The sequence below is a fragment of the Geotrypetes seraphini genome, chromosome 1, assembly GCF_902459505.1.
Source record: "Geotrypetes seraphini chromosome 1, aGeoSer1.1, whole genome shotgun sequence".
Classification (NCBI taxonomy): Eukaryota; Metazoa; Chordata; class Amphibia; order Gymnophiona; family Dermophiidae; genus Geotrypetes; species Geotrypetes seraphini.
The window spans coordinates 328,474,890-328,487,243 of NC_047084.1; the positions used below are offsets into that span (position 1 = coordinate 328,474,890).

The 12,354-nt window shown below is 43.8% G+C and overlaps 1 protein-coding gene across 7 annotated transcripts in view; it reads right to left on the reverse strand.

Moving 5' to 3' along the window:
- BMPR1B (bone morphogenetic protein receptor type 1B) overlaps positions 1-12,354 on the reverse strand; it is a 586,865-nt gene that overhangs the window by 168,422 nt on the left and 406,089 nt on the right. Inside the window, exon 1 of one of the 7 annotated variants that reach the window (XM_033957931.1) lies at positions 8,759-8,942. The exons of 4 other annotated variants lie outside the window; for them this stretch is intronic. The gene's annotated coding sequence lies outside the window, so the exon portion shown is untranslated. 2 more of the 7 variants (XM_033957952.1, XM_033957941.1) reach the window with 2 other exon arrangements.

A 12,354-nucleotide genomic window follows, 5' to 3' on the forward strand; every position in this document is an offset into this window, starting at 1 on the left:
GTATTTGTTATCTTTAGAGGGACAGATATTTTTCGGTTTCCCTCTAGTTTTCCGCCCTTGACGAAGCCTTCAAAGCAAAATGTGGCCACGTTGACTGTTTTGTTTAACAAATCACCTATTTTCTTTTGCTGTGAAAGCCATTTTTTTTTTCAGGAGTGTACATCTGCTCTCCCTGGTAAGTCGCAACCGCCCCCTCCCTCCCTTTTTTTGATAACCAATCATTTTAGATTAAGTGAAATATTACAGCGGACTTTTGAGGCAGTGGCAGATTGCATGGTATAATCATTGCAGTGCTCACACTACAGGGTGACTGTAAAGTGTAGAATGGTCAAATTGCCCTTCTGAGCAAAGAGGACTATATTTCTCCTTGGATCTCCACCTCATATGCATCATCCTGTCTTCATTCATGTCCTTTGAAAGAACACTGAAGATCCTTCATTGTTAATTTTAAAGCTGATATCATTTAAATTTTCTGATCTTCTTACTGATGGTGTGGTAGCTTAGCTTGTTCATGCTATTTAGAAAACACATTTTTTTGATTTCCATACATCATATGGTATATGTCTAGTAATTTTTAATCTTCTAGCTGGGCATGGACCTGCTTTCTTACCAGAGGTTTTAATGGGGTTGAAATGTGGGATCAATCGGAGATCTGACCCTGAAAGTTGGTGTTTTTGTCTGGGTCAGGAACTAGGCTTCCTATTACTAGGATAGCATGCCTTTCAGTGGTTGGTCCCATTGTTTAGAATTCTTTACCTTCGGAGTTCGGAACTGAAATTAAAAGAATATTGTATTTGTTTTGACAAGCTTTTGGTTAAGACCTTTTAAGTGAATTGTGTCTTTCAGTATTCTGATGCTGTTGTTGATATACAGCACAACTGTGCTGTTCTCTTAATTTGTACAGTAGACTCTCAGTTATCCGGCACCCATGGAAATTGGTATATGCCAGATAACTTTAGTTTCTGGTTGCTTGAGAGTTACTCTAAAAACAGTTTTGTCTCCCTTCCCACCTATCGTCCTCTCCCTATCAACCCCCACCCAGCATCTGTTCCTCTCTTTCCACCCTCCTTTCTGGTCTGAGTCACTTTTTCTCCTCACCATACTTATGGGTCCAGCATGCATCCATCTCCCCTCCCCTTCACTCTGCTGGACCCTCCCCCCAAACACAACTCTGGTCCACCTCCCACCAGTTCTGGTCTCCTGGTCACCTCACTTACCCAAAAAGCAGCAGCAGCTGGTCAGCAGAGCCAGTGATGTAAATAGGCTGCTTGCGGCCAGCCCTAGCAGGGCCTTTTTCCTCTGCCACATCGGGCTGGCTGAGAACAACCTGTTTATAGCTTTGCCTCTGCCAACAGGCTGCCACTGCTGCTTTGGATGTGTATGTATTTGGGGGGGGCGGTGTTTGGAAGTCAAGACCGCTGCTTCGGGGGCCAGAGGGAGAAAGGGAGGGGGGCTGTCAAGACCGTTTGCAGTTGCTACTTCAGGGGCTGAAGGGAGGGGGTTTCTAGCTGTTGCTTCGGAGGCTGGATGAACGGAGGGGGATTTGTGGCTGTCGCTGATGCTTCGGGAACTGAATGGAGGGACAGGGGGTTGTTGGGTCAGGAGCACAAAAACAATTTTGGAGGTTATCAATCAGGAGCACGGGAGACAATTTTTTTGCCAGTTGGTTGACAGTGCTAGTTAGCTGAATAGATGGGTTGACTGGGATTCTACTGTATATGAAGTATCATATGTTCTGATCTGCCATATCTAATTTGTAGACATACAGTACACAGTACTATTTTTCTGTAAATACATATATATATCAATCTGTAATCTATCTAGAGCTCTGAAGGAACAATGGAACAAAAACTTTAATAAATTAAATTACAAATGAAATAAATAGCTTTTTAACAAGCTTGTTAAATTTTTTCTGTGACCTATGCTGAAACTAGTTGGGTAGACTAGTTTTCTACAAGGCTCGTTTGACAAATTGGAGTTCTTTCAAAATGTTTAACTTTGTTACACATTATGTTGCATCAAATCCATCTTCAAAATGTAACATCCCCTCTTCCCCTAAACTCATATGGAAGTTCTGAGGAAAACCAGAAACCACTGTTTCTAACTTTAATCTGCATTCACACCAGAATGATCCCTTGTTTACTTTTGCCAAAGGAAAAAGAAACAGAATCCACATCTTCCTCTCAGCATGACAAACCTGAAAATAGTTCACTCTGTTCAATGTAAATTAAGGATGTATGATCCCCTTCTTTAGAGTCAAAACAAAAACATATATAGTGTGTTAGAGAAGGATATGAATGGGCAGGCCCAGTTCTATATATTGGGACCCTGTGAAGAGACAGTACAATGAGAAGTAAGTCACTCTGGGTAGGGGGGGGCGGAGAGGAGAGGGGAGGGAAGGACTGGCAGTTCCAGATCTCAGAATGCCAATAAACAATTGAGTCTTCAATAAGGGAGCTGGACCCACATAAAACAGGTCTAGGGTTACCATATGGCTCCAGAAAAAAAGAGGACAGATTGAGACATCCGGGTTCTACTTCCATTGGAAGTGAAACCCAGATGTCTCCATGAGACCGCCTTACTTCCATTGCTTTCAATGAAAGTAAAACCTGGATGTCTCAATCCATCCTCTTTTTTGCTGGAGCCATATGGTAACCCTAAGCAGGTCAACAGGCATATTTTCTCATTTGTGGGTGATATCATCCACGGAACCCGGGACAGACACTACCATTTACACTGTCACTTTAAATATTTAGACCAGGGGTGTCCAACCTTTTGGCTTCCCTGGGCCGCATTGTCCGAAAAAAATTTTTTTCTGAGGCTGCACAAACGCTGCAGCAAGACAGAGGAGGGAGCCGGAAAGATGGTAAACACCCGGGGGTAGCAGAAGAAAACACTGCATCGCCCTCGACCGGGGCCACATGCGGCCCTTGGGTCACAGGTTGGACACCCCTGCTTTAGACGGTGCCCATAATACGTGTGCAGGTGCCTTTCCATCCGTCAGCTCATGGGACCATCAGTTCAGTAACGAAGATAAGTGGACAGGTTGTGAGTAGATGCCTGCTGTCCTCAGGGAACACATGCTACAAAAAAAAATCTCCTTTCTCCAAGGACAAGCAGGGTCTGATTCTATAAATGGCACCTACAGCATGTCAATCAAATTTAGTGTTTCCTGGATTTATTTCTTCCCTGATGCAGCCACTGAATGTGGCGAAACAAGGAATCTCTTTGTGTGCACCTGATTGCTGTTACAAAGTGGGAGGTTTTTTTTTATGCCAATGATATTATATGGCAGCTTCCTGTTTAGTGATTGCACTGTGCTGCTATATGACTGAGGTTTTTTTCTTCCCTTGTTGTTTTGTAGTTTTGAGTGAGACTCCTATCAGTGACCACCTACCAAGCCTTTATTGAATTTTAGCATTTTTTTAGCTGGTCTTCCTTTATGAGTGTGTTTGGAATCAAATTTAGGCACCATTTGTAGAATCACGCCTACCAGCATCTATATCAAGTTAGGCACTGGTAGGCATCTACAACTTAGGCGCTGGTATATTAGGCCAGGGTTTTCTGGCCTAATTTACCGGCGTCTAACACAGATGCTTACTGACACCTAAATCATTTCACATCCAAACTCTGCCCCTACCATGCTCACTTTTCGTGTAGATGCGAGTAGACGCCTCGATGTAGGTGGCAGTAGGCATCATGACTATTTCCGCACGGAACATACCGTATTTTTCGTTCCGTAAGACGCACCCTAGATTTAGAGTAGGAAAACCAGAAAAAAAAACATTCTGAACCAAATTGTGTACTAATATATACCAAGCTCTGCACCCTGTCTCCCCTTCCCTGCCAGGCTGTTCCTTTCATTTTTCATATACACACAACACACACAGCAGATATAAATTATCAAAACTGACACATTTGATCACTAAATTGAAAATAAAATCATTTTTCCTACCTTTGTTGTCTGGTGATTTCATGAGTCTCTTTTCTTCCTTCCTTCACTCAGGCCCAACAATTGCCCCTTTCTATTCCCTCCCTCCCATGTTCTAAGTTCGTGCCACCCCCCCCACACTGCCTTCCAGCCTTAGTCCTTCATCCTCCCTGCTGCCGGAAACTGCCTTCCTCCCTCCCTGCCATGCTGAAGCCTGCCTACCCTCCATCGATTCCTCCTCCTCTGGCCCTAGTCCGCCGCTGCAACTCAAGGAAGGGAAGGGAAAGGCCAGTGTGCAGCGATTGTATGTCGCCGGCCCACAAGCCTTCATCTGACATCAGAACTGGCGGTCAGCAGGGAGCAGCAGCGGTGAGCAGAGATTAGGAGCAGCGGTGGCAAGCAGGTGGGCAGGGAGCAGTGGCGGGAGCTGGCAGCAGTCAGCATGAGTACCCCCAATGAGTGTGACATTGTAAAAATGTACAACGGGGTGGGTGGGGTGTTTAAAAAAAAAAAAGTTATCTTCACTTCATAAAACGCACCGAATTTTCCACCCAATTTTGGGTGGAAAAAAGTGTGTCTTATGAAGCGAAAAATACAGTAATCATTTTTAAATTGGCTTTCAACAGCATTTTCAATTGTCAGGCCATTTCAGCCAGTTTTAAAAAAAAAAACCAAAAAAAAAAAAAACCAACTTCTGCTTGGAAATAGGTTAGGCGCCGCTGATCTATAGAATCAGGCCCAATATTCTCACATGTAGGACTCCCAGGCTGCCAGGATCATGAATCTGGAGAGCCTGCTTAGCCTGGCAAAACCTAAGAGGGTTGGAGGGAAAGTTGGCACTCGGGAAGTAAAAAGATTCTGCAGAACTGCTTGATCAAACTGACTCGCTCTCCAGTTGGTGAACGTGAACTCGCAGGCCTTGAGCATGCTCAGATGCTCAAGGCCCAGCAGATGAGGAGTCCGATCTTCTAGAGTGCCCAGATGAGGGTAAGAAGCGGCGGGGGGGGTGCCCAATCGTGTCGGGGGGATGTTGGATCGTGTCGGGGGGTGCCCAAACGTGTCGGGGGGGGTGTCGGATTGTGTCGGGGGGGTGCCCAATCGTGGTGGGGGGGGTTTGGATCGTGGCGGAGCGGTGCCGGTTCGATGCAGGGGGTGCCAGATCGCAGGGGGGGCCTTCGAGGGGAGCAATGCTTTGATAAACAAGCATTTTGGATTACGAGCATGCTCCTGGAACGGATTATACTCGTAATCCAAGGTACTACTGTATATTTTTATATATGTTGGTATACTTGAGTATACTGTTTCTAATCTCCAGTGTTCTACACATATTACCCTGACTAAATTATTGTTGATATTAGTCTAAAAATGGATGTATGGCAGAAAGTGAAGGAGAGAAAAACAGCAAATGGATAAGATGGCCCTGGATACACAGTTAAGAGCACAGACAGAAGGAAGTGAAACAGAGACTAGGAAAAGATGGTTTGAAAAACAAAATCACCAGACAACAGGTAAGGTAAATTATTTTATTTTTAATTTAGGGCTCCTTTTACAAAGGTGTGCTAGGGCCTTAATGCGCGCAATAGCATGTGTTAAATTCCTGAGCATGCTAGCCACTACCGCCTTTTTAGGAGGTAGATGTTCGGCTACCGCACGCTATAGTGTGTGGTAATTTTGTGCGTGCGCTAAAAACCCTAGCGCACCTTCGTAAAAGGAGCCCTTAGTGATTGAATTGTGTCAGTTTTGAGAATTTACATCTGCTGTCTATATTTTGTCCTGGTCAGGAAGAAATGCATTTGTTTCTATTTCTCTGGGGTTGTACTGCATGCAGAGTCTTGCATTTTAGGGTTCCGTTTGTGTATATTAGTACTTTTAGTTTGTGGTCCCTTATTTGCTTAGGGGTTTATATGCTAGGAATGAATGTTGAAAAGCATACAGTGTGATTTTGTGTAGTTTAATTTTGTGGTTAACCATTATGTGTCGTTAAAATTATATTGTGTGCGTTCATATAAAAAATGAATGAAAAAATAGTATTACAATTATTACTATTATGGGGGCGAGGTCTGGGGTGGAGCTTTCTCTCCCCCTCCCAAAAAAACAACAACCCCATTCTGCCAAGAATGACTATTTGAACAAAGTTGGGATTAAGTATGGCAACATCTATGAGGTGAAAATAACCAGGTGAATTGCTGAAATGGTGTCTCAGGGTGAAGAAGGATCTATACTTCTACTAAGACTAAGGGCTCCTTTTGCAAAGGTGTAGTAAGCGTTTTAGTACACGCTAACGCGTGCATGTTAGTCTATGGACGTGTTAGCGGATAGTGTGCACATATATTTAGTGCGCACCTTAGTAAAACAGGGGGTAAGTATCTTAATAAAAAAATTTGGGCAGTGGCTCCTACACGCGTACTGCGCCTGAACCGGAAGCCTTCTCTCTGACATTGCAACGTCAGAGGGAAGGCTTCCAGATGAGGCATGGGACACGCAAGGAGCCGCTGCCCGCAGCTTTTTGCACTGCATCGGTGAGGAAGAGGGAACCGGCCTGAAGATAATACCGGGGGCGGCATAAAATGGCCAGGCGGGAGCAGGCCAGAAGGTAAGGCATAGCATGGAGGGAGGGAGACAATAAAGGTAGGGGGGAATGATTTTATTTTTGAATTTAGTGATTGAATTATGTCAATTTTGAGAATTTACATCTGCCGTCAGTGTGCTTTGTGTAGTTTAATTTTGGGTTAATCATTTGTTGTTAATAAGATTATATTGTGTATCTGTGAAAAATGAATGGAAAAAATAGGGTTACAATTAGTACTATTATGGGGGCGGGGTCTGGGATGGAGATAGGCGGGGCCTGGCTCACAACTTAGCCCAATGTTCTTTAATCGCTGGTCCACGGACCGATGCCGGTCCACAGAATAATTATTTTATTTCTGCAGGTCCATAAGTGTAAAAAGGTTGAAAAACACTGGTCTAGATGTGTAAATGGAAAAAGTCGTCTGCCTAAGACTTCATACATGGACAGTGCTATTCGCATGTACAAAACCCCCAGACATGGAGTTAATGGGGTATGGGAAAAGAGTAACAAAAGCATGGTTTGCGCATGTTGGGAGGGAGTACTGGGGATGGAGTTATGCCGATGTCAAGGGGAGGTCTGTGGGAAGGAAATTCACTTGATCCCCCCTCAGTGGTTCCTTTCACAGATACTGTAGTGAGCCTGGCTTGAGGCCTGTACTCTTGCTGCTGCACCTAAGAACTCACCATGTTCCTGGCTTTTAAGCAATACTAGCACACCCATTTTTTAATTTTTTTTTTAAAATAGCGATAGCGGTTATTAACACAGGGAACCGAACTAAATTTTCCACGCTGCTCCCGACGCTTCCCATGAGCATCGGGAGAAGGGTGGAACATTCAGGGAGGCTCCCTGTGTTAATAACCACTATTGCGGTTAGCATAGGATACTTTTTTTTTTTTTTAAATCACTGCTCTCGCAGGATGTGCTGGTATTTTACAAGAGGCGCCCCACTCTAGAAACGTTGATAACATACAAGGGGAGCTTAGCACATCCTGACCCGGTCATCTCATTTCCTCCCTCAACATCCTGTGCAAAATAAGGCTAAAGTGTGGTAGAAGTTCCATACCATACATACTCATGTTACTCAAAAGTCATCCCTTTTCAATATTTTTGTGTTCGTTATGTCACCTATTTTAAAGGCATTAGATAGCATATCGCAGAAACAAATTTTCAATTAAAACAGCATACTGAGCAACAAGTCATCCAAATTTCTCCTTTTGTTAATGCCGCAGTTGACATCAGTCAGCCTGATACGAGTTGCAGATATAACAGACCTATACCCATGTTTAACAGAGATCTGTTTTGGGTTTTGTTTTGTTTTTTTACAAGCACAGAACTATTTTTATTATTATTTAATCTAATATTCTTTTCAGTTTATTTTTCTTCTTGTCATAATATATTTTAAAGGTAGAGAACAGTCTGTCCTCAGAGATCAACCTTCTCACCGACTTGTTCATTAAACTCAAGCTGGTGTTTGGTTTTAAAAGTGTGCATTTATTAATACTCCTAGGCCACCAAAGAGGCTGTGTTTTTTTTAAAAAAAAAAGAAAAAAGAAAAAAAGAGAAGGATTGGGGAGAAAGGTTGTTCTGGAAAACACTCGAATAGTGAAAAGTTTTTCCTTAATCAGGTAACTTCCAGTTCCAAGAAAGTTTAGCCATTCATTCAACAAATCATGAAAGATCCATGAGCCCAGCTAATCAGAAGAAACAAACAAAAAAAAACACCACCACACCATACCATACCATCATTACTTCCATTTCTTTTGCATCAATGCACCTGAAATACACTGACGACGACCCTGTTTCTCTACTTTTTCCGTAGTTGCATCTTCTATATAAAACATAAAAGCAAAACTAATGCGACAGTGCCCCCCCCCCCCCTCTATACTTTAGACACCTCAGGAAAAGAGCAGCGCACATGCGCAGCTTAACAGAAGGTGATGGACGAGGCATTTACCCAGCAGACTTGTCACCAGCAGTTGATTATAAACTGACATTTGTGGGAATAACATCAGATATGAAGGGAACGACCAAAATTCGGTTTAGGTAGACATCAGCAGTATAAATTGCTAAAAAAAACAACAGGTCTCCCAAGTATTACTGCCCCGTGACTCTCTTTTCTCCACCAATCTGACTAGCATTCACCTCAATCTTTCTCTTCCTCCCCTGCCTAGTATCCCCCTATCCCTCTCCCCCTCCCCCAATTCAGTTTAGTCTCTATTTCTTCATCTCCTTAGCTCATCTTCCTCAAAACATCCTACCAGCAGCGGCTTGTCTTGCTCAGTGACAGGTCAGTCGCGTTCCCTCCTATTCCAGCAACTTCTACTTGTGGCTTCTGCTCCAGCACGGACAGCTCTCTTTGCTAGTCTGTACGCACCGTTGCAGGGGTAAGCACACGCGCGAGAACACCACGTGCAACTCCCATGCGTTTGGAAACACGAGACTGCCTCGTTTTCACGTCGGCACTGCTTACGGGGGTGGGTGGGGAGATGGTAGAGATTGTATCGCACGCTCGCAGCCTAGATGCTGGGCAGCAGAAGTTTGCGTCTGATGCTCAGTTTAACGTGCAGGTGAGAAAAAAAAAAAAACCTTCACATGCTAGGACCCAGTTAAGAGACTTCCTTTTCTGTTTCTTTCTTTATTTTTTTTTTTTAATTGTTACTTTTATTTTTTTTCCTGGCATTTGGTTATCAGTGTTCATTCTAAAAAGAACAAAAATAAAAAGGGAGAAAAATCGATGGAAAATTATTTCTTTTTAAAATAACATGGGCAGTGGAACATCTTAGGAGGGGCCAAATAAGGTAACCTCCAGCCCAGCACCTAAGCTCTCTAGTAGTTGTTGATGCTGTTTTTGGCAAGGCATTGGATATGCTCCCTATGCATGGCTACAAAAGGACTTTGAAAGTTCCCAACTTGAATTAGGCTGGGGAAAAGAATCATCTCTCCACCCACACACACTTCCTACAAACAGGAAGTAAGCCTATAACTGGATGCCACAATTTAGATGCCTCAATGCTATGTGCTGAGTGCTATATCTGAGCACCCAGATTCCATAATAAATACTAATAAGTTGTGGCTGGAACATATAACTTGTCTTATATCGTGCCAAATATTCCTATGGTAATGGGTTACAGATACTACCACTATTACATAGGATTTTATATACAATACATAACAACCATCAGTTTGCTGTTTTAGTAGACACTTAGGTACATTAAATTGCAATATTGTATTTACAAACAGTGGTCAATATTGTATTTACAAATAGGGTAGACCTTTTGTGAACCCTCATCGAGGTTTATGAAGAGCCATGTTTTCAGTCCTTTTCTGAACGCAATATATTCAGTAGTACACTTCTCCCTCCGTATTCGCGGTTTCAGCAATCGCGGTTTCGATTATTCACGGTTTTTAGCTTGCTGGCTCTTCCCCCCAAATTACATCAGCTTGCATAGAGAAATCGCTGATTCCCAGCACTTTCTTCACCGTGTTTTGCCTCTCCTTCAGGAACTGGCCAGGTCACCCACCGTGTTATTCGCGGTTTCACCATAGTCACGATGGTTTTTAACAGAAAACAGCGAATAACATATGAAAAAGTTATTTGCGGTTTTCCTGTATTTGCGGTTCTGTTAATCCCCTATCACAGCGAATACGGAGGGAGAAGTGTAGTTTGAATCTCTGTAGGAAGAGAGTTCCAAACTTTTGCTATTTAATAACTGACAGATTTGCATTGGGCACTCCAATATATTTTGTGCCATTTAGTGATGGAAATTATAGCGTTAGGCGGGCGGAGCTGCAACGGTTTGCCGCTCCGCCTAATAGTTCGTTGAATCTGGAAAAGGCGTCATGGGTATCTCCATATATTTAGGCACATCCACGTATTTCGTATCAATAGTGGGCTTAAATGAGCACCTACATGTGGCACTTATGTGTACAACTTACAGTATTCTGAGTCATGTGTGTAAGTGGGAGATATGCCCCTGTCCATGCTCCATCCATGCGCACATCCCCCTCATTTATATGCTGAAGCAATAGCATATTTACATTGTAGAATACCACCAAGTGCATTGTTCATACTTACATACATAATTGTGCATTAACCTCCTGATTCTATATATGGCAACTAAAGTTGAGTGCACATATATGGCCACATGGCCAAATCGTGCAAGCCCCCAAAATAAGCGTAAAGTACTAACAGTATAGGACAGCGTGCAGTAGATTGTGCATGCAACTTAATTGTTTAACAAGCCAATTTATGCCAATAATTGGCCACTAACAAGCAATTAGCAGCACTAATTGGTACTAATTAGAATTTAGACGCAAAACTTTCTTAGGGCTAGATTCACTAACCCTCCGATCCATATCCGATCCGTGTGCGATTGGAGGCAGGCTGACCAATTCGCCAATCATCAGCATGCAAATGGAGGCAATCTGAGGCATGCCCCCAACCTACAGCACGGATCGGATTCAGCCCTGATAGTAGTGACAGGAGAAGCAGCCTCCTGTCACTGCTGTCAGGGCTTCTGACAGCTTTTTTAAAATTTTTCATTTTAATCGGGCAGATATTTTGCGTGCATTACACACGCAAAATATCTGCTCAGTTAAAATAAAAAATTTAAAAAGCCCACCCCAAAGTGCCTTCTCCCTCCCCAAATCCCTAAAAAATGCCCCGTGCGACAATGCCCTGTCCCCCCATGCCCAATGCCCTGCTGAACACAAGGCAGGAGGGAAGCCAACTCCCTCCTGCCATTTCAAATGCTACCTGGCCAGGCCCAGCCCACCTCCTCCCCGTACCTTTTGAATCGTTGGGAGCAGGAGGGGTGCCCAGTCCCTCCTGCTCCTCAGGCCTCCTGTGATCGTCTTTGGGAACAGAAGGAAGTCCAAAGTCCTCCTGTTCCTGCCGCTCTGCCATGATACTGGCCTTAGGCCATGCACGGGGAGAGGCCTAAGGCCCTGATTGGCTGAGGTGCCTCAGGCTTCTCCCTTGGGAGGGGCCTGTGGCACCTCAGGCAATCAGGGACTTCCTTAGGGAGGAGTCTAAGGAAGTCCATGATTGGCCATAATCAAACATTGTTTATGGCCAATCAGGTACTTCCTTAGGACCCTCCCTGTGCATCAGATGATGCACCAGGGCGTGGCCTAAGGCCAGTATCATGACAGAGCGGCAGGAGCAGGAGGACTTTACGCTTCTTCCTGCTCCCGAAGATATCACGAAGGCCTAAGGAGCAGGAAGGACTGGGCACCCCTCCTTCTCCCAACATTTTTAAAGGTACGGGAGGGGGGTGGGCCGGTCAGGGGTACGGTGGGCAGGATCAGGCCTATGGAGCAGGAGTAATCCGTATACATACTCCATACTTCAATCATTGGCCAAAAACCTGCTTAGTGCGCTTTTACTATTCATATTTTACTTATAATCTTTTTATCCTTTTTTTAAAAAAATTATAACTTGTAACTAGTAAACTCCACAGTGAACATCTGAATAAAGACCACTTCAAGGTTTGAAAAGAGCTAACAAGAAATTACTTATCTTTAGTATTTTTAGTTTTTTTCACGTATTATGTTTTCACTCATAAATTTAATTTACTCTGTGCCTTTTCCTGCACAAACAGTATGATCAAAAATATGATCAAAAAACAGGTCCAATAAGAATGGTTAGTAGTTTATTGAATACTAATGTTTAAGCCCGTTACATTAACGGGTGCTAGTAAAGCCTCCTTCCCTCACACATGTCCCCAAATTTTCAGCCCCTGCTCCAAACCCAATTTTACACCTCCCCCCCCCCCGGTCTAGAAGCACCTCTTCCCTGCTCCCCCTGTCCCTCTTCCCTGCTCCCCCAGTCCCTCTTCCCTGCTCCCCCAGT